This window comes from Alligator mississippiensis, chromosome 1, assembly GCF_030867095.1.
Source record: "Alligator mississippiensis isolate rAllMis1 chromosome 1, rAllMis1, whole genome shotgun sequence".
NCBI lineage: Eukaryota > Metazoa > Chordata > Crocodylia > Alligatoridae > Alligator > Alligator mississippiensis.
In genome coordinates, this window is record NC_081824.1 from 77,597,316 (window position 1) to 77,613,893 (window position 16,578).

At 44.0% G+C, this 16,578-nt stretch overlaps 1 protein-coding gene across 9 annotated transcripts in view; it reads right to left on the minus strand.

Annotated features, from left to right (window-relative positions):
- BACH2 (BTB domain and CNC homolog 2) overlaps nt 1–16,578 on the minus strand; it is a 274,189-nt gene that overhangs the window by 103,152 nt on the left and 154,459 nt on the right. The window lies entirely within an intron of this gene.

Consider the following 16,578-nt stretch of genomic DNA (forward strand, 5'->3'; position numbering starts at 1 on the left):
TGCACTGTCCTCCACATATCTCAGACCTTGTGTGGATGGCCCAGCCAAAGGGGAAAGGAAGCAACTACCGTCTCTGAACCTATTTTTTTCCTTTGGCTACTAACAAGAGCCAGCTGATAGTGATACCTGTAATGTGAATGGGAAGAAGTTTTGTTTTGTTTCGATTTTAATACAAAGACCTCTCTGACTAAATTTTCAGGGCTACTGACGTCACTGTTACGTCAAAGGTCTTGTTTTATTACGTAGTTAAACTGTTACAAATCAGTCCTACTTAAGTGAAAAAAAGGAGTAAGTATCTATATCTCTGCTTTCTCTTCCCATTCACGGCAATATGAAACTTTACCACACATTACCATGGGTAAAAAAAACCTAAATCTGACCAATTATGGACGTACTCCTGTGTTTACTAAGCAGACTTTGGACTCAACCACAAGGCACAAAGCAAAACTACACAGCTTGTTCATCGAATGCCTGCAGTAACAGTTTCCTGTTAGTGAGAGGTTTCCTTGAAATCACTCCAGAAATGCACTACAACCAAACTGTAAAAAGAAACCACTTTTCTTCTCTGATTGCCCACTTGAACTTTTTAAGAAGGTTGCATTTGTTTCTCCTTGGTTCTAGAGTGCTGTTTTGACAACTGACTTGCCCTGAAAAGACTGCTAGATCTATCACAAGTTAGTGCTAGTTACTTTTGCCTCCCATCCCTCCATTGATTATCATGCATTCAGGTACTAAAATAATCACAGATTTATCCTCATAATACCCTGTGAGGTCAAATAGAGTAGTGCTATTATTCCCATTTTACAGACGGGAAACTAAGACACAAAGACATTATGTTCATGTCTACCCACGTCAGTGTTAGGGAGCACAACCATGAGAACACACCTCACCTGCATATGCTGCATGCTGAAAAGCTGTTGTTTAGCTGGGGGTTTTTTGGTACATTCTCAGTGCTGCTCTCACACTTGGTTGCATACATGAGAAACGTGCTGAGTTCATCTAGATCTGCTTTAACTGTGGCTATATTTTTACAGCAAGCAGGACTCACAGAGCAAGAGGGGGTAAGGTGTTTTCACGCCAGTGCTTCCATTGGTGTCCAATATGGCATAGGTGACCTTTCCTAGCTGACTTTTCCCAAAGTCACACAGGAAGTCTGTGGTTCAGCAGGGGATGGAACCGAAATCTCCCAGGTTCAAGGATACCACAAATTACTAAACTATCCTTCCCTTCCCATGCTAGACTAAAAACATCAAAAAAGTCAAATGTGCTAGAATCCTTCAAGAGATACTATCATGATTGATAGGTTCCAGATCAGAGCTACCATTCTCTTGCAACTGCTTGCAAAGTATGCAATGTGTCAGTGCTCTCAGCTGAGGATACATGCACTATCCTACAATAAAGCAGCATATCAGCATGTGAGAAAGATCCATGTCATTTTTTTGAGAATGGCAACTGTAATGTCACCAAACACAAACACTTGCTATAGCCTGCGCTGTGGATAAAGTAGAGCTTCTTTATTCTTACTACAGTAGTATTTAGATGCCTCAGCCAAGATGTTAGGCATTTTAAAAGCATTGGGTATGCTTAATGTCCCAAATGTTTGCAGCTTAAACCAACAAGAGACACAAAAAACGGACATTAAATTTTTGTTTCACCAGCAGAGTATTTACCTGAAAACATTAGCAGAAAGGTATAGATCACCAATTCTTTCTTAAGAGAGATACTTAAGAAACTGAAGCATTCAGATTAAGATACAGAAAGTGGAGGTGAAATAGCAACACAACTTTCACTCAACCTGTAACTAGACAGGTATCCAGAATTTGGCACCCAATGATAATTCACAATCTTCAGACTACTGGACACTAATAAAAGGCTTAGCATCCTTGCTGCCTTCTCAGCTGAGTTATATATAAAGTACACATAAGCTATACACATCACAATGGACTCTAAAGAAACCACTGTTTTCAGCAAACTCAGACCAGTCAGGGGAAAAAAGTGTTAGCAACAGGACATATCTACACCCAGAACAAAGCTATAGTAAAGAACAGCTGAATTTAAACAAAGGAAGGAAAGAAAGAAAAAAGAAAAAAAAACAACTTTTGTATGTATACACAACAGATGTTGAAATAAAGTAAGTTTTATCTATCCTTATGTATCCTATTACAACCACTATCTGTACAAGAGAAACAGAGGAGAAAGGAGTCAGTCAAACTATGCCTATAAATCCTGGAAAATTCTAGAGAATGAAAGTTGTAACACTTTATTTCATGAAGAAAGAGCAATGTAGCCACAACACACACTTTATACGCCAGGTAATAACTGGGTAAATGTCCAGCAATGCAGTTCCTGGTACTGTACCCCTTATAGTGGATAGCCCCTAGGTCAGAAAGAAAAATACTGTGGTATGACATGCATGTAGTCTCTCACCTGCTGGTGGTAAAGCTCCCACATACATCTGCAAAAATGCAACTAAAGCTGGGAGTGCACATGCCTTTGACATCTTCAAGTGGCACAACTCTTGTGATGCTCCATGTGATAGTTTAATAGTTGGTAGGGTGGAAGGGACCTGAGCAGATCATCAAGTCCGACTCCCTGCCATGGGCAGCAAAGAATGTTGGGGTCAAATGACCCCGGCTAGGTAATTATCTATCCTCCTTTTGAAGACCCCCAGGGTAGGAGCGAGCAGCACTTCCCTTGGAAGTTGGTTCCAGATCCTAGCCACCGTGACTGTGAAGTAGTGCTTCCTGATGTCTAGCCTGAGCCTACCCTCAGTCAACTTGTGGCTGTTATTCCTCAGTACTCCTGATAGTGCTCGGGGGAACAGGGACTCTCCTGTTCCCCGCTGGTCCCCCTTGGTAAGTTTATAGACGGCCACCAAATCCCCTCTCAGCCTTCTTTTGTGGAGGCTGAACAGGTTCAGGTCCCGTAGCCTCTCCTCATAGGGCCTCCCCTGCTGCCCCCTGATCATTCGAGTGGCCCTCCTCTGGACCCTCTTGATGCTGTCCACACATCCCTCCTGAAGTGCGGCGCCCAGAACTGGATGCAGTACTCCAACTGCGGCCTGACCAATGTCGCATAGAGGGGGAGGATCACCTCCTTGGACTTGCTCGTGATGCATCTGTGGATGCATGCCAAGGTGCTGTTAGCCTTACTGACTGCATCCTCACATTGGTAACCCATGTTCATCAATGGGAATCAGTAATGACTCCAAGATCCTTTTCTGCCTCTGTGCTGACTAGAAGGGAGTTTCCCAGCCTATAGGTAAGCTGCTGGTTCTTTCTTCCTAGGTGCAGTACCCTGCACTTGTCACTTTGAATCCCATCCATTCTCATCCGCCCACACCTGTAACCTGTCCAGATCTAGTTGCAGCCTGTCCCTCTCCCCTCCAGCGTGCCCACTTCTCCCCACATCTTAGTGTCATCTGCAAATCTGAACAAGGTGCTTTTCACCCTGTCGTCCAAGTCGCTGATGAAGATGTTGAACAGTGCGGGCCTGAGGACTGAGCCCTGGGGAACTCCACTGCCCACATCCCTCCAGGTCGAAAATGACACATTCACCACCACTCTTGGGGTGCGGCATGCCAGCCAATTTGTGACCCATTTGACTGTAGGCATTGACGCCATAGTCACCTAATTTTTTAATGAGAATGGGGCAAGAGATGGTGTCAAACGCCTTCCTAAAGTCCAGAAAGACTACGTCCACCGTGACACCTGAGTCTAAGGATTTTGTGACCTCGTTGTAGAAGGCAACCAGGTTGGTCTGACAGGACCTGCCCCTAATGAACTATAATGATGATTAAAGCCACTGTTCTCACACTATGCAAAGAGGTCATTTGCACTTCCTTATGATGGGGAGAGTTAGGGGAGGGCATGTGGTGAACCCAATCCATTTCCAACAAAAAAGTGTACCACCATTTAACAGATGCAAATCAAGAGCAACTGAAATACATCTGCCTAAACCAGGGGTGGGCAAAATACAGCCTGTGGGCTGGATCCAGCCTGCCAATGGATTGTATCCAGGCTCCAGCTGCCCCAGCAGTACTCCACATGGGGCTGAGACCCACCTACTCCCATCTGGGGCAGCTCACATCACACTCCCACTCGTGCCAGCTGATGGCCCTGACCCTGGCCAGCATGCAGAGCTTCACAATGGGGCTGCTTCTGGTGCAGCTGCAGTCACCCAGGTACTGCTCAGCTCACCTTGCCTCCAGTGGCCTCTCCTTCTCCTGCCCCTGTTGTCCTGCTCTGGGCAGCAGGCAGCATGGGGCAGTGACCACAGCCATGTAGCTTGCTGTGGGGGCAGCCATGGGCCAGATGGGGGAGGAGGAGTATACCACATCTGCACTGCTGAGCTGAGCTCTGCTGCACCTGGCCCCTGCCCCCTGTCCTCAGCCAGCTCTTGGGACCTAGCTCACTGGCAGCACCACACACATGCGCACACCCCACACCCTATACAAGAGTAAGACTTTATTTTGAGGTATTATGCAATCACCTCTGTACACACTACTCAAAAAACATAAATCAGGACAAAAAATATTTTTTGAGATAAAATTAGAGTGTTATAGTCTGTGTTTGATTTTTAGTTTATGATTTGTTTTTTGTCTATCATTTGTTAAAATGGTATCATATGAAGATTGTGTGTGTGTAGCCCTTGACAGCTCACCAAAACTCGCTAAGTGGCCCCTCCAGCCAAAATAATTTCCTACCCCTGGCCTAAGCCAACTGTGATCTGAACTGTATTGTTAGAATAGATTACTTCATACAGATGCCTATATTTATTAGTTTTCACCATTTTGCTAACTGACCTACTGCTCTGAAACATCATTTCTTTAGCTTATATCTTTAGACAGCAGTATTTCTGAATATATCAGCATCAGCAAATCAATATCTTGGGTACTGAAGCATTATTTCCAGAAGCCAGAGGAAGTGATTAGAGCAACAGTCAAGTTAAATCCCAGGAAATGGGTAAGTATAAACTTGTACATGCATACACTGTGTGTATACTGCAGAGGGCAAAGGGATGTCTGCTGTTGCCAGTCTTTCATGTAAAAAATCATGCAGAAGCTACAGTGATGGGCAGCAGCAAAAAACCTTATGGCAGGTAAACTGATGAGCAGCGTTTTGAGAAATAAGATTGTTACTTGGCTATTACTATATGCATGGTTCTTAATTTCAAATAAATACAGTTCAGATGTTAGAAAACAAATAGCTTTCTCTGCCTTTTTTTTTTCCAGGGTCCCCTCAGAACATATGGAACAAACTTGGCAGCTTTCTATTACTTGTACATAGAGGTGCACCAATACATCAGTTCTATATCGAATCACCACCAATATAAGGAAAATTGACAGTATCAGCAATTGGCTTTTTTGGGCTGATGTGGCCGATAATGTCATCAATAAATGCCCCATGATTCACAGCTGCAGCACAGCATGTAGGTGGCCAGGAGTGCAGCCCAGCAGTGTGGAGAGTAGCTGAGTCTGGCTGGTAAGTCTGTGGTGTGGGAAGGGGTGCATGGGGGGGGGGTGCAGATCAAGGCCCCAGCGGTGAGGGAGAGAATGGGGCTGTGGCTGCACAGCCAGGGAGGGGAGTGGGATAGAGCCACAAGTGGCTCATCCAGGGTGTGCGGGGAGGCAGGGGGGAGGAGGAGGCAGCTCCAGCTGCAGCACACATCCCAGGAAGGCATGAGGGGATGTGTGCCCCAGATCTGTGTGTGGGACAAAGGCGGGCTGCCACTGTGGGCTGGGGCTAGTGCTGAGCTCTTCCCAGCGGGGATGGGGTTGGGCCAGGCTGCGCTCAGGGCAGATGGCAGCAGTACCGGGGTGGAGGGGAGGGGGCAGGCGGGTTATGGAAATTTTGGAGTAGCTGCAGCTTCCCCTCCCCCAGCACTGCCAGCCTGCCCAGAGTGCAGCTCCAGCCCAGCCCTACCTCACCCCACCAGGAAGAGCCCAGCACTGCCCCTGGCCCCAGCCCACAGCAGCAGCCCCCCTCGCCCCATGCAGATCCAGAGGCACCCCCCCCCCCCCATGCCCTCCCTGGGTGTGTGTAATGGCAGGAGCTGCTGCTGCCCCCCCTCCCCCAGGATGAGCTGTTTGTGGCTGTGTCCCGCGCTCTGCCCTGGCTGTGCAGCCTCTGCTTCTGTCCCAGCCCCACTCCCTCCTCATCACAGGGGCCTCAGTCTGCCCCCCTATGCCCCTTCCCCCCCCACAACAGACTTACCACCAGATGCTGCTCTCCAAGCTGCCTGGCTGCATATCGGTAATCGGATCAGTATCAGCCGATATGGCTTGTTAAAAATAAGCCACTGGTATCAGCCCAAAGAATCTCTATCGGTGCACCCCTACTTGTACAGTATTACTTTTAAAGGAAGCCAACAGTTCAAAACAGCCTGCTAACAAAAATTCCTTCAACATTTCCCCAAAAATTCATGTTTCCCTGATACACGTTTCAATAAAATGTAAAAATGATTAAGTACATACAGCTATGCCTCTTCATTTCATGCCTTTCGAGACCTCCACTGTTTCTCCATTCAAGTTTCTTACTGCTCCCATTAAGTTCCCCCACCTAACTCTACTAGACTTACTAGCAAAGTACAGTCTAATAAAACTGGAAAGGAATGTGTCCTGAAACCTTAACTAGAGCAAGGCCAATGCACTAAGAGATTTCCTTCTGACCGTTCCTGCCTCAGCCTACTCCATGTTTTGGACATGATGAAAAGGAAAGGAAAAAAAATCAGGAAATGCAACAGACAGACTGAAATCCTCTCTCTAGGAAATCAACATTATTGGATATAGTTCAAGGAATGTTTCAACTATTTTTACACAAGCAGATAGCTTATTAATAACCAGGGAAGATTAAGAGGCTACCTTTAAAAACTCTACTATACAGACATTGCTTACAACAGTTCATTTCTGTGGTTGAAAGATAGCTTATTTTGCCTATACTAAATCCAAAAGGAAAGCTAATCTCCTCCTGATTTAAAGCTGACAGGTGGTACATCCATAATTAAAGATGACCTAACATACAATGCTCTCATTTCTGGCATATTATCAGACACTTAAGCAAAGCAATTATCAGCAGGCAATCTTTTCTGTCAGCAGTGATAGGATGAAATGTTTCTCTGGTCACGAAGATTTTGTAATGATGCTGCATGCATGTTTGCAAATACTTTAGCAATGTATTATAGATTAAATCAGACATTGCTGAGGAATGTCTCCATCACTTAAAACAACTAGGCAGCACTTCTGGCTTTGCAGAGCACCCACACAGAGACTAGTGCTTGAGAAATGGTCCACGGTAACCGTTTTTCCCCCAAAAAACTCTGCTATGTTATTTCCAAGGACTCCCAGTACAAGATACACTTGATGCCATCACTACTTATAGGGGGCTTCACCTTCCCAAACTCACATGGCATTGTCCTCACTCTGCCATTTTTCCAAGCTGTTCTCATTGTCCTCTTCTCCAACTCCTGACTTTGTGTCTCCTTCTATGCTATGCCTTACGCTTGAACAGACTGACTACTAACCTGTGCCAAGAATCTTCCCTTTCTTCCTTCAAAAAAAAAAAAAAAAAAAAAAAAGCCTACTGAAAACCCATCTGTTCCATTAAGCATTCCAGCTGTAATGACTACTAGAGCCACACACTGTTTGTTCTGCTTTGCACCACACACTTTCCGTCCTCTTAGATTGTGAATTTGTCAGGTCAGGAATTCTGTTCATCATATAACATGCTATATCAATCATGAAGCAACTCATGCATCTACAAGCCTGCAAAGTACTACTACTGTGAACTTATATAAAACCTTTTTCTTTTGCAGATCTCAAAAGCAGCCCACTAAGGTAGATAAGCATTATTGTCCTCACTTTACAAATGGAAAAATGGAGAGAACAGTGTGATTTTGTATGAGCTCATATAGACAGTCTGTGATAGAACTTGAAATCTAAGCTAGATCCTTTTGTTTAAATCAGCAGATTATGTACCTGCAAACAGTAATGTCTCCTTTAAAAGCTTGGGGTGGGCAAGGAGAGGGAGAGAAACTTTTTAACTTAAACTCTTTTCCTTTCAAAAGCATCTTTGTGGAATCCAAAGGGAGAGTCATCAGTTCATAACATATCAAAAAGCCACTTGAAAAGATGGACATTTTTAAAAGGGCCTTCTTGGAAAGTAAAAATCAATACAGGAGAGGCAAGCCTAACAGTCAAGTGGTTTTCCTGATTTTGGAGAAGTTGGGGTTGTGAGAAACATTATAAACCACAATTATACACAGAGGCATACACAAGATTGCACTTTACCATATGAAAGAGGTGCTTTTAAGATAGAAAATTACTTTAATATTGCAGTGAGACAAGTATTTTCTTTTATTTTTCTTTTTCCGTTTTTTTTATTTTATTTTTTTAAAGAGTGGCTTATGATAATGGCTTTTCAAAGCAAAAGTAAAGCTGCTTTTCCAGGAAAATAGGGTTTTAGAGACAGAGAATTTCACAATGCCAGTGGTGTGTGTTTTACTGCATTTCATGAGATCTCTCATTATTTAAATTCCTACGTATTTATGTCATACATGAATAAATGACCTTATTGTTCAGAACATGTCTTTATGGGAACATCTCTGCTGTTAGGACTAGTGTTATTTTGCATTTTCTTCCATACCAAGTCAGAACAAAAGTCTCTTTTACTGCAGTTTTGGGAACTGCATGCAAATGGCAGTTTTTTTACACATCAGTCGTCAGTTTAATAACACACTTATGCTAAATGTAAGAGTAGCATTAATGGTAATGGATTGACTTTTTGACAAGCAAATCAAAGTTCATAGAGAAGTTTCTGTTAAAGCAAAAACTTTATGGTTCTGTATTATCAAGTGTGTTAGTAATGAGAATTAAGATTAAATTATTGACATGTTAGATAGCTGCGTGCACTTGAGCCACAGGCACTTTCTTCCACAAGGTAAATTTACAGGGAAATCCGTTATTCAAGGTATGATAGATAACAGCAGCCTCCTGGAGGGAAGGATTGGGATGGCAAGTGAGAATGGGGGAAGAACGTGGAACTGTTTGTGGAACATAATAATTTACCAGGTAATTCCCATAAATGATTCAACATACTCAATCTCTCTCTCAAAACCTGAGCATTTCCTTAAGAAGTCTGAGAAATAACTGTGCAGGCATATGCTTGCTTGCACTCTCTTCTACCCTTCTTACTACCTCAGTGCTATTTACAGTTCAATCTCACAGCACTGAACCCGGGAAAATGACCTAATGACTTATAGCTGGACTATTTATATAAATACTGCAAGATCAGCCCCAGAAAGACAATGATGACGTAGTAGACAGAGTTATGCACAAACAAAAAATTTCTATAGAACAATGGATGACAGAACACAGCTTATTTTTAAAACATGTCTAGATTACTTCACAGAAATGAGATCACAGATTAGAAAACTGTTTGGTTTGCAAGCATGTTTCTTACAGAGCTCAGAAAGCATACGAATTATGAAGTGCTTTATTCCAAACCAGTTGGATTTCCAAGTTAAAATACCATAGGATACAGCATGGTAAAATAGAAAACTTTCACACACAAATGCAACACACCTAGAGACAACCTGAATAACTGTATACTGTACAATCTGTGTGTGCATACCTATACATAAACAGACTGATACTTTTGTACTAATAAATATTACTTTATGTATGGTAGAATAAAAATGGAATTTTGAAGAGACAAGTACTCAGATTAGTTATACTCTGCCCACCCCCCTCTACTGCTGCTGCTTTTTTTTTTTTTTTTTTTTTTTTAACTTTCCTGTCAATGGTATGCTAAGCATTTTATGGATAACATTTTTAGGACTGAATTTTGCTGTCAGTCAGCCACATGACTTTTGCAGAAACCTTTGGGAGCTACCTGAATACAAGTCCTCAACTTGATCGTCACTGTCTTAACTGAAGCAAGTCAGATACTGCTTACACAATTTATTAGACCAACTATGTGGTATTTTAATTTGTCTTTTAGAATTACAGGGGAGAACTATGAACTCAGCTCCACTTGTTTGTACTATGTCATGATTATCTTCATGCCATTTAAAAAAAATGCGAACTATTAATCTGAAATGCTTATTACTTTTCTTGTACTCCCTTCTCCAAGTCTCATCCCCACCCAGATTGTTCAGTTTGCCAAATTACTTGGCTAATATTCACACCACTTTGAATGGTAATTGCAGGTGAAAAACAACACCTCAATCCAATAATAAGCTGAAATCTTCTAATCTAGTTGTGTTGCATACATTTTTCTGCCGTCTGGGAGGCTTGCCTCATATCAGAGGTAATGGACTGCTCATAATTTTGGAAAGGAGAAACTGAGTGTACTCCCTAGCCACTGTTTACAGTAGGCATTCTCTGTGACAGTTTTAACAAGTTGGCAAGTGGAAAAGACCCAGTTAAGCAGTATAAAATTTGTCAACATTTTATTGGATGCTCCACAGATAATACTTGTGTGCCACCAAAGTGATATTTGTGGTATTTGCGGAAGTGCTGGCCTTACCTTAAAGCAGATCTCTCAACTTATTCAAGAAACTTCATTGAGAAAGTGATTTGGAGGAAGGACATTGGGAGCTATATTTTCTTGCACTAAGGTATGGCAAACCCAATAACAGCTGGTATGCATCTGGGAGCACACAGGGGTTTTGATCAAAGAAGGTAACCCATGTACTAGGTACATGTGTATATTACATGGGTAAATGATACCTTAACCCTGTTTCTAGATTGTCATTACTATGTAAATCATCTAAGCTTTTACATAGCCCTCACCACCCTGGTATCTGAATGTGTAAAAGCCAGAGTGAGGAAAGAAAAATTCATGCATCAACACTAGATTTTCCTCAGCCAGACTTAAGGACCCCCATTCAAAGAACTTCGGAAAGACTGACTAGTTTGGGCTCAAATTTTCAGGAGTGCCTGTTCCCAGCCAAGCAGTGGGACTAGAATGCACACATGCCTGCTGAAAAAAATCAGACACGATATGAACCGAGACATTATGTAGATAAGTGAACATCATCCAGAAAATGTTACTGCCTCACCAACAAGCTTTAACTAAAATTAAAAAAACACTAAAAAAACTGACTGAAGAGCTTTACATGGTAAACATCAGAAAAACACCGATTTTCAACCCTGCAGCCAGTTGTTCTGTAATATCTTCTGCTTTGTGCTGACAACCTTTTTTTCCTCCACTCATTCAGACACAATGCCTTCAGGTCTCTCTAAGTAATGTAATTTACTGGAGTGGAATTCCCTTGATACCTTCTGCAGCACTCAGTGACAGTATCATTTATACTCTACACTGTCATGCCATGACACTGATACATTGGCTTTCATCCCTCATTCACTGCACAGTGTGCAATTTCACCTTCCACTGTGCCCTTTTGTAGCCTGCGTGTACAAATTTACTCTATTCATCCCTAATTACAAACCTGTGCTGAAATACTCTCATTAGATTTATATTTCTCACTCCAAATGTCAATCTTGCTTGAAAATTCCAATCTTCCTGAAGATTCATCCATTAGCAATAACCTCTAAAGTATTCCTTAGTAGTGCATTAAAAGTGAAACCAGCAGAGCAGAGATGCACTTAAAATATACCATTATAGTAAATCTCCATTGCTAATGTTTTGTATTATTCAAGTAATGCAATAATGACTGGCCAATTCTCTTCCTCCAGTACATGAAAAGCATAACGAACAATCAACTGTTATGTTAGGATCTGATCATATCGTATCACTGAGTTGCATTTCTAAGCCTTCGCCATTCCGAATGAGTGTGTAGGAGGGGATCATAGGCTGAGTATGATCTACTACCTCCTCCTCCTTGCTTTTTCACAGCATTTCCAGCATATGACAGTGCAACAAAGCAGAGGCACCTGCATAAATTAAAGGCCTTGTGCACTAGAAGATCATTCCTCTACATTTCAGGCAGGCTTGCCATGCCAAGCCGAAAACTAAGGGGAAAAAGCATTAAATAAGCATATGAGAAATGATTGTTTAAAAAGCTGGATTACAGCTGTGTTTGTCCTGGGAGGGGAAGGAAGATTTAAATAACCTGCCCTGCTGATTTCCTGAGGTAGATGTCCTGCAGTACAGCTCAAAAGATTACTGAACTTCAGCTGAAGAACTCTGTTCCACTGCCAGAACTCTCTTACAATAGTCTTAATTCAGTCCCTGCACCTGTGACTGTTTACTTTGGACATCTTGGCTAGGGACAGAAGTTGCACATAAACTGGTTTAAGTCACCAGAAACTGGTTTAAACCTGTAACAGAACATAAGTTCAGTGCACATAAACCAGTTTCAAAATGGCCGAAACAGGTTTAAGATAAACCTGGTTGAGTGTAGACTTAACTGATTTTGGTCAAACCAGTTTATGCAACTTCTGTCCCAGACCCCTTCCCAGTTTAAGTTAAATCAGAGTCCTTCAGCATCCCAGCATGCTCTGCAGTCCTGGGCTGCCTGTTCCTGCCAAGCAGAGCTGGCCCCACCCCTATTCTCTCTAGCCAGACCACTATCACTGCTCCGGCTTTAAGTGATGGGAAACCCTGCTCTGAAGTACTGCCAGGTCTGCCTGGCAAGGGGGCAGCAGCCCTTGCCAGGTGTCTTCAGCCCCCAACCCCCTCACTGCTCCAGCAGCAGGAGCAGGGGTAGGGCCAGACCCTGGTAGCTTGAGGGAAAGTGGAGGTTTAATCCCCACATTGCAGGGTGGGGGTGCAATGCCGGCACCAATAGACTCTGCTTGTGCACCGGGGCCACGGGAGCCAGATGCTAATAGCCTGAGAGGAAGGAGGGGGTTTAATCCCCCCAGTGCAAGCAGCAGTGGCTGGGGGGACACTGACACAGTGCCCCAGGCTGTGTCTCCAAGGAGCAGCCAGCTGGCTGTGAGGACAGGAGGGGAGTGGGGGAACTGACCTGGTTGCAGGGATGGGGGGCAACTGGGGCTCGTTACAGAGCCCAACTCACCACTGCCTTCCACTGTGCCAGTGTGGCACGGCCTGGGGTGGCCCCAGTGGGCAGGGATCAGCACCCACTGCCTCCAGCTCCATGCAGGGACCATGATTTACAGGGAGGCTGCAGCCCCCTACCTCTCCCAGCAGTGGCGGAGCAAACTATCGTGGCGGGGGCATGTGAAGCTCCTGTCACCCACCACCTACTCACAGAGGTGCCAGGTGCTCGGGGTGGGCTGCTGTGGGTCAGGGGCATAAGCAGCAGTGGGGAGAGACAAGGGACTACTGCAGCCTGGTCTGGTCTGGCCCAGACGCCTAGGCAGCAGCTGGTCTGTGGCAGCCTGCCCTGAGTGCCTGGCACTGCTGCAAGCAGGCAGTGGTTGACAGGTATCTCACCTTTGCCCACCGTTACGGGTGCCTGCACCACCGCCCCTGGCCCGCAGCAGCCTACCTGAAGAGCTTGGCACCACTGTGAACAGGCAACAGGTGCTTCACCTGTGCCTACCGCAATAGTTCACTCCGCCACCGCTGGGAAAGGGAGGGGCGGGCTGCTGCAGGCCAGTTGCTGCCTACCACAGCATCCTGTCCTGAGTGACTGGCACCACCATGAGCAGGTGGCGGGTGACAGATGCTTCACCTGCATCTGCCGCAATAGTTCACTCTGCCGCCACTGGGAGAAGGAGGGGGCGGAGAGCTGCGCTGCAGCTGCAGCCTACCTGCAAACCATGGCCCTTGAGTGGGGCTGGAGGCAGGCGGTGGTAGGTATTGACCCCCACCCTGGTGCTGCCCAGGCCCAGGCCCAGGCCCAGGCCATGCTGCCACAGCAGGAGGCAGAGGTGAGTTGGGCTCCATAACTAGCCCCGGCTCCTCAATTCCCTGCAGCCAGGTCACTTACCTGCTCCCCACCCCATGGCCGGCTGGCTGCTCCTCAGAGTGATTGGGCCCAGGGCACTGTATCAATTCTCCCCTGCCTCTGCTGCCTGCAAAAGGGGAATTAAACCTTCCCCTTTCCTCAGGCTACTGGCATCTGGCCTCTGTGGCCCCAGGTGCATGAGCAGAACCTATCGGTACCCATGCCGCGCTCCCCCGCAATGTGGGGATTAAATTCCTCAGGCTACCGAGGTCTGCCCCCCACCACTCCTGCCACTAACCAACGAGTGGGGGAGGGAGGGCTGGGGACCCCTGACAGGGGCTGCTTCCCCATCCCCCTCTAGGCAGACCCTGGCTGGGTTTAAACTCCTCCCCAGTCATACTCAGGCCTTCTTGGGCCTTGCCATGCCCCCCCCAACTTAATTTCCTTCTAGCCGATGGCTGACTCTAGCGCCCCCCAGCTTCTGGCCTGAGCCACTGCAGGTACATGCCTGCATTTCCAGAGTCAAAAATGAATGTGTATTCACTCACAAATTGGTTCAATCTATGCAGGTTAGACTAACCCATAAAGACTGAATCAATTCAGGCTCTGGCTTTCTGAACATCTGTCCCTAGCTCCTAAATGACAGAAATTGGAGCAGAGTAGACTAAGCATCTCTGCAAAGACTACTGAAAACTAAAGAGGTTCCATCCGACTCCCTAGGCGACAAATACAATGCTATTGATTAAAAAATGAAGATTACTATGTTGTTTACCGATTGCACAATGCATCCTACATACCATTACTGAAAGTAGTGTCTGGGTGATACCCATGGAAAAGAAAATACTGTATCATGCCAATCGGAAACAGACAGAAGCACCAAATGCAGCCTGAGTGTTCTCACCACATGACACAGATTCTCCAGGAGTTATCTTCAAAGCCATTAGATTGAACTCATATGTATCAGGCTTAGCAGCAGCAAAAAAGGAAAAAAAGGTCTACATTTGTAACAAATATGGAGAATTTACAATAAAAATGACAACAAATGTTTATCCTGCTTGTCAGCATCTGGTCACCTACAGGATTGAGACACACAGATAATTATAACAGATGTAATATAATTCCCTGCAGAAAACACCACTGTAGAAGCTAATTACTCCTGAAGTTTTGCCCATTCCCACCTGAAATATTTCAAGCCTTGATTACTGATGCCTTTTATATGGTATATCAGCAGGTTCTACAGTGGATGTGCACAGATGTTACAGCAGAAATATGTATTTAAATAAAAAGGCAAAGGTGATGAAATGAATAGATGGTAATAATCACACACAACAGAGTTCTATTCCTAAAAGAAGGGGGAGGTTTACATGGAGCAAATTTAATGGAATTTTATATTGCATAATAAAAAGCCCACCACACACAGCATCAATATTCCATGTAACAACTGCTTGTGCCTTTGAATGTCTGCACTATATCATCTTTTACTGTGCAGGGCTGTGCAGAATGGGAGACCAATATTCTTGCTTAGCCTGGTTTTAAAGCCACCAAAAATGAATGTTTCTTCTGTTTTAGAAACTTGGAAAACTTCTGAAGTGAGAACAAGGCTATGGACAGGAAGGCAAGACGCACTGGAAAACAAACTGTTTTGGTTGTACCTAAATTTTTTTAAGGCTTCACAAAGTATCTCCTGAACGTTTGCTTCTCTATTCACCCATTTCAAGAATCACATCAAACTGAAAAGCTCAAAATGCATAGACACACTCATTCTTTGGAAATACCACAGCTACTTCATGAGTGAAACAGGGACAGTACCAGAGGTGGGACCATGAAGTTCTGAATTTCCCTGCATATGCTGACAACATTTCTCCTTAGTGTTTTTCTAGACAATAAACTGACACATTGTCAATTAGTATGGTCATACTAGATTTAGCAGCTCAATAAATATATGTTTTAACTAATTTAACAGACCCTTTAACAGATGTGGCTACCTGGAAATGCCAGCACTTAGTAATCCTATCATCTAATAATGCAAACAAAGGGGTTTTACATACCAAAGGTCATCATTAAGAATTATTTTCCTTGCTGTTCAACAGACTGGCAAAGAGCATATGTATAAAACAAAAAAGCAAAAAGTTATAGTTCAACAATTCAAGCTATGCAATTGTGCTTTTGGATGACAGACTCTACAGCTGTTTTATCCAGATACCAGGACAATTTTGTTTCCAAAAAACATTCTTATTTATATATTAGCCTTGCTTTGATACTTAGAATGAGAAAATGCTGAAAAAGAGTCATATGCAGGCTAACAGAGTAAGTAAACACCCTGCCTCTCTCATTTCAACAAAGACACTCTTACAAGCACCTTACATAGAACTTACCAGACAGAGGCAGAGCTGTGTACAACCCAGTCATCAGAGCTAACAGAACGATTATGCTTGCTCTACAGATTCTGACGCGTCTGAATCTTATTTTTAGGTGTACACAAAGGGCAATAAATGGAAAATCTTATTGTAACCACTGCTTTTTCTTGGCCACCCACACTTCCAGCACCTACAGCACAAAGTATACAAATGCAAAAAACCAGAACCAATGTCTTGTCTCAACAAGGGATATCAAGTAGCTAAAATCAGTTGTGTTTTTTCCCATTTATATTTATGGCTTTGTTGCATTATTTTAAACAGCAAAGATAGAGTTTTATTACCATATACACTGCAACAGGACATAAATGGGGCTTTTATGCTTTCAGAGAATCTCCCATTC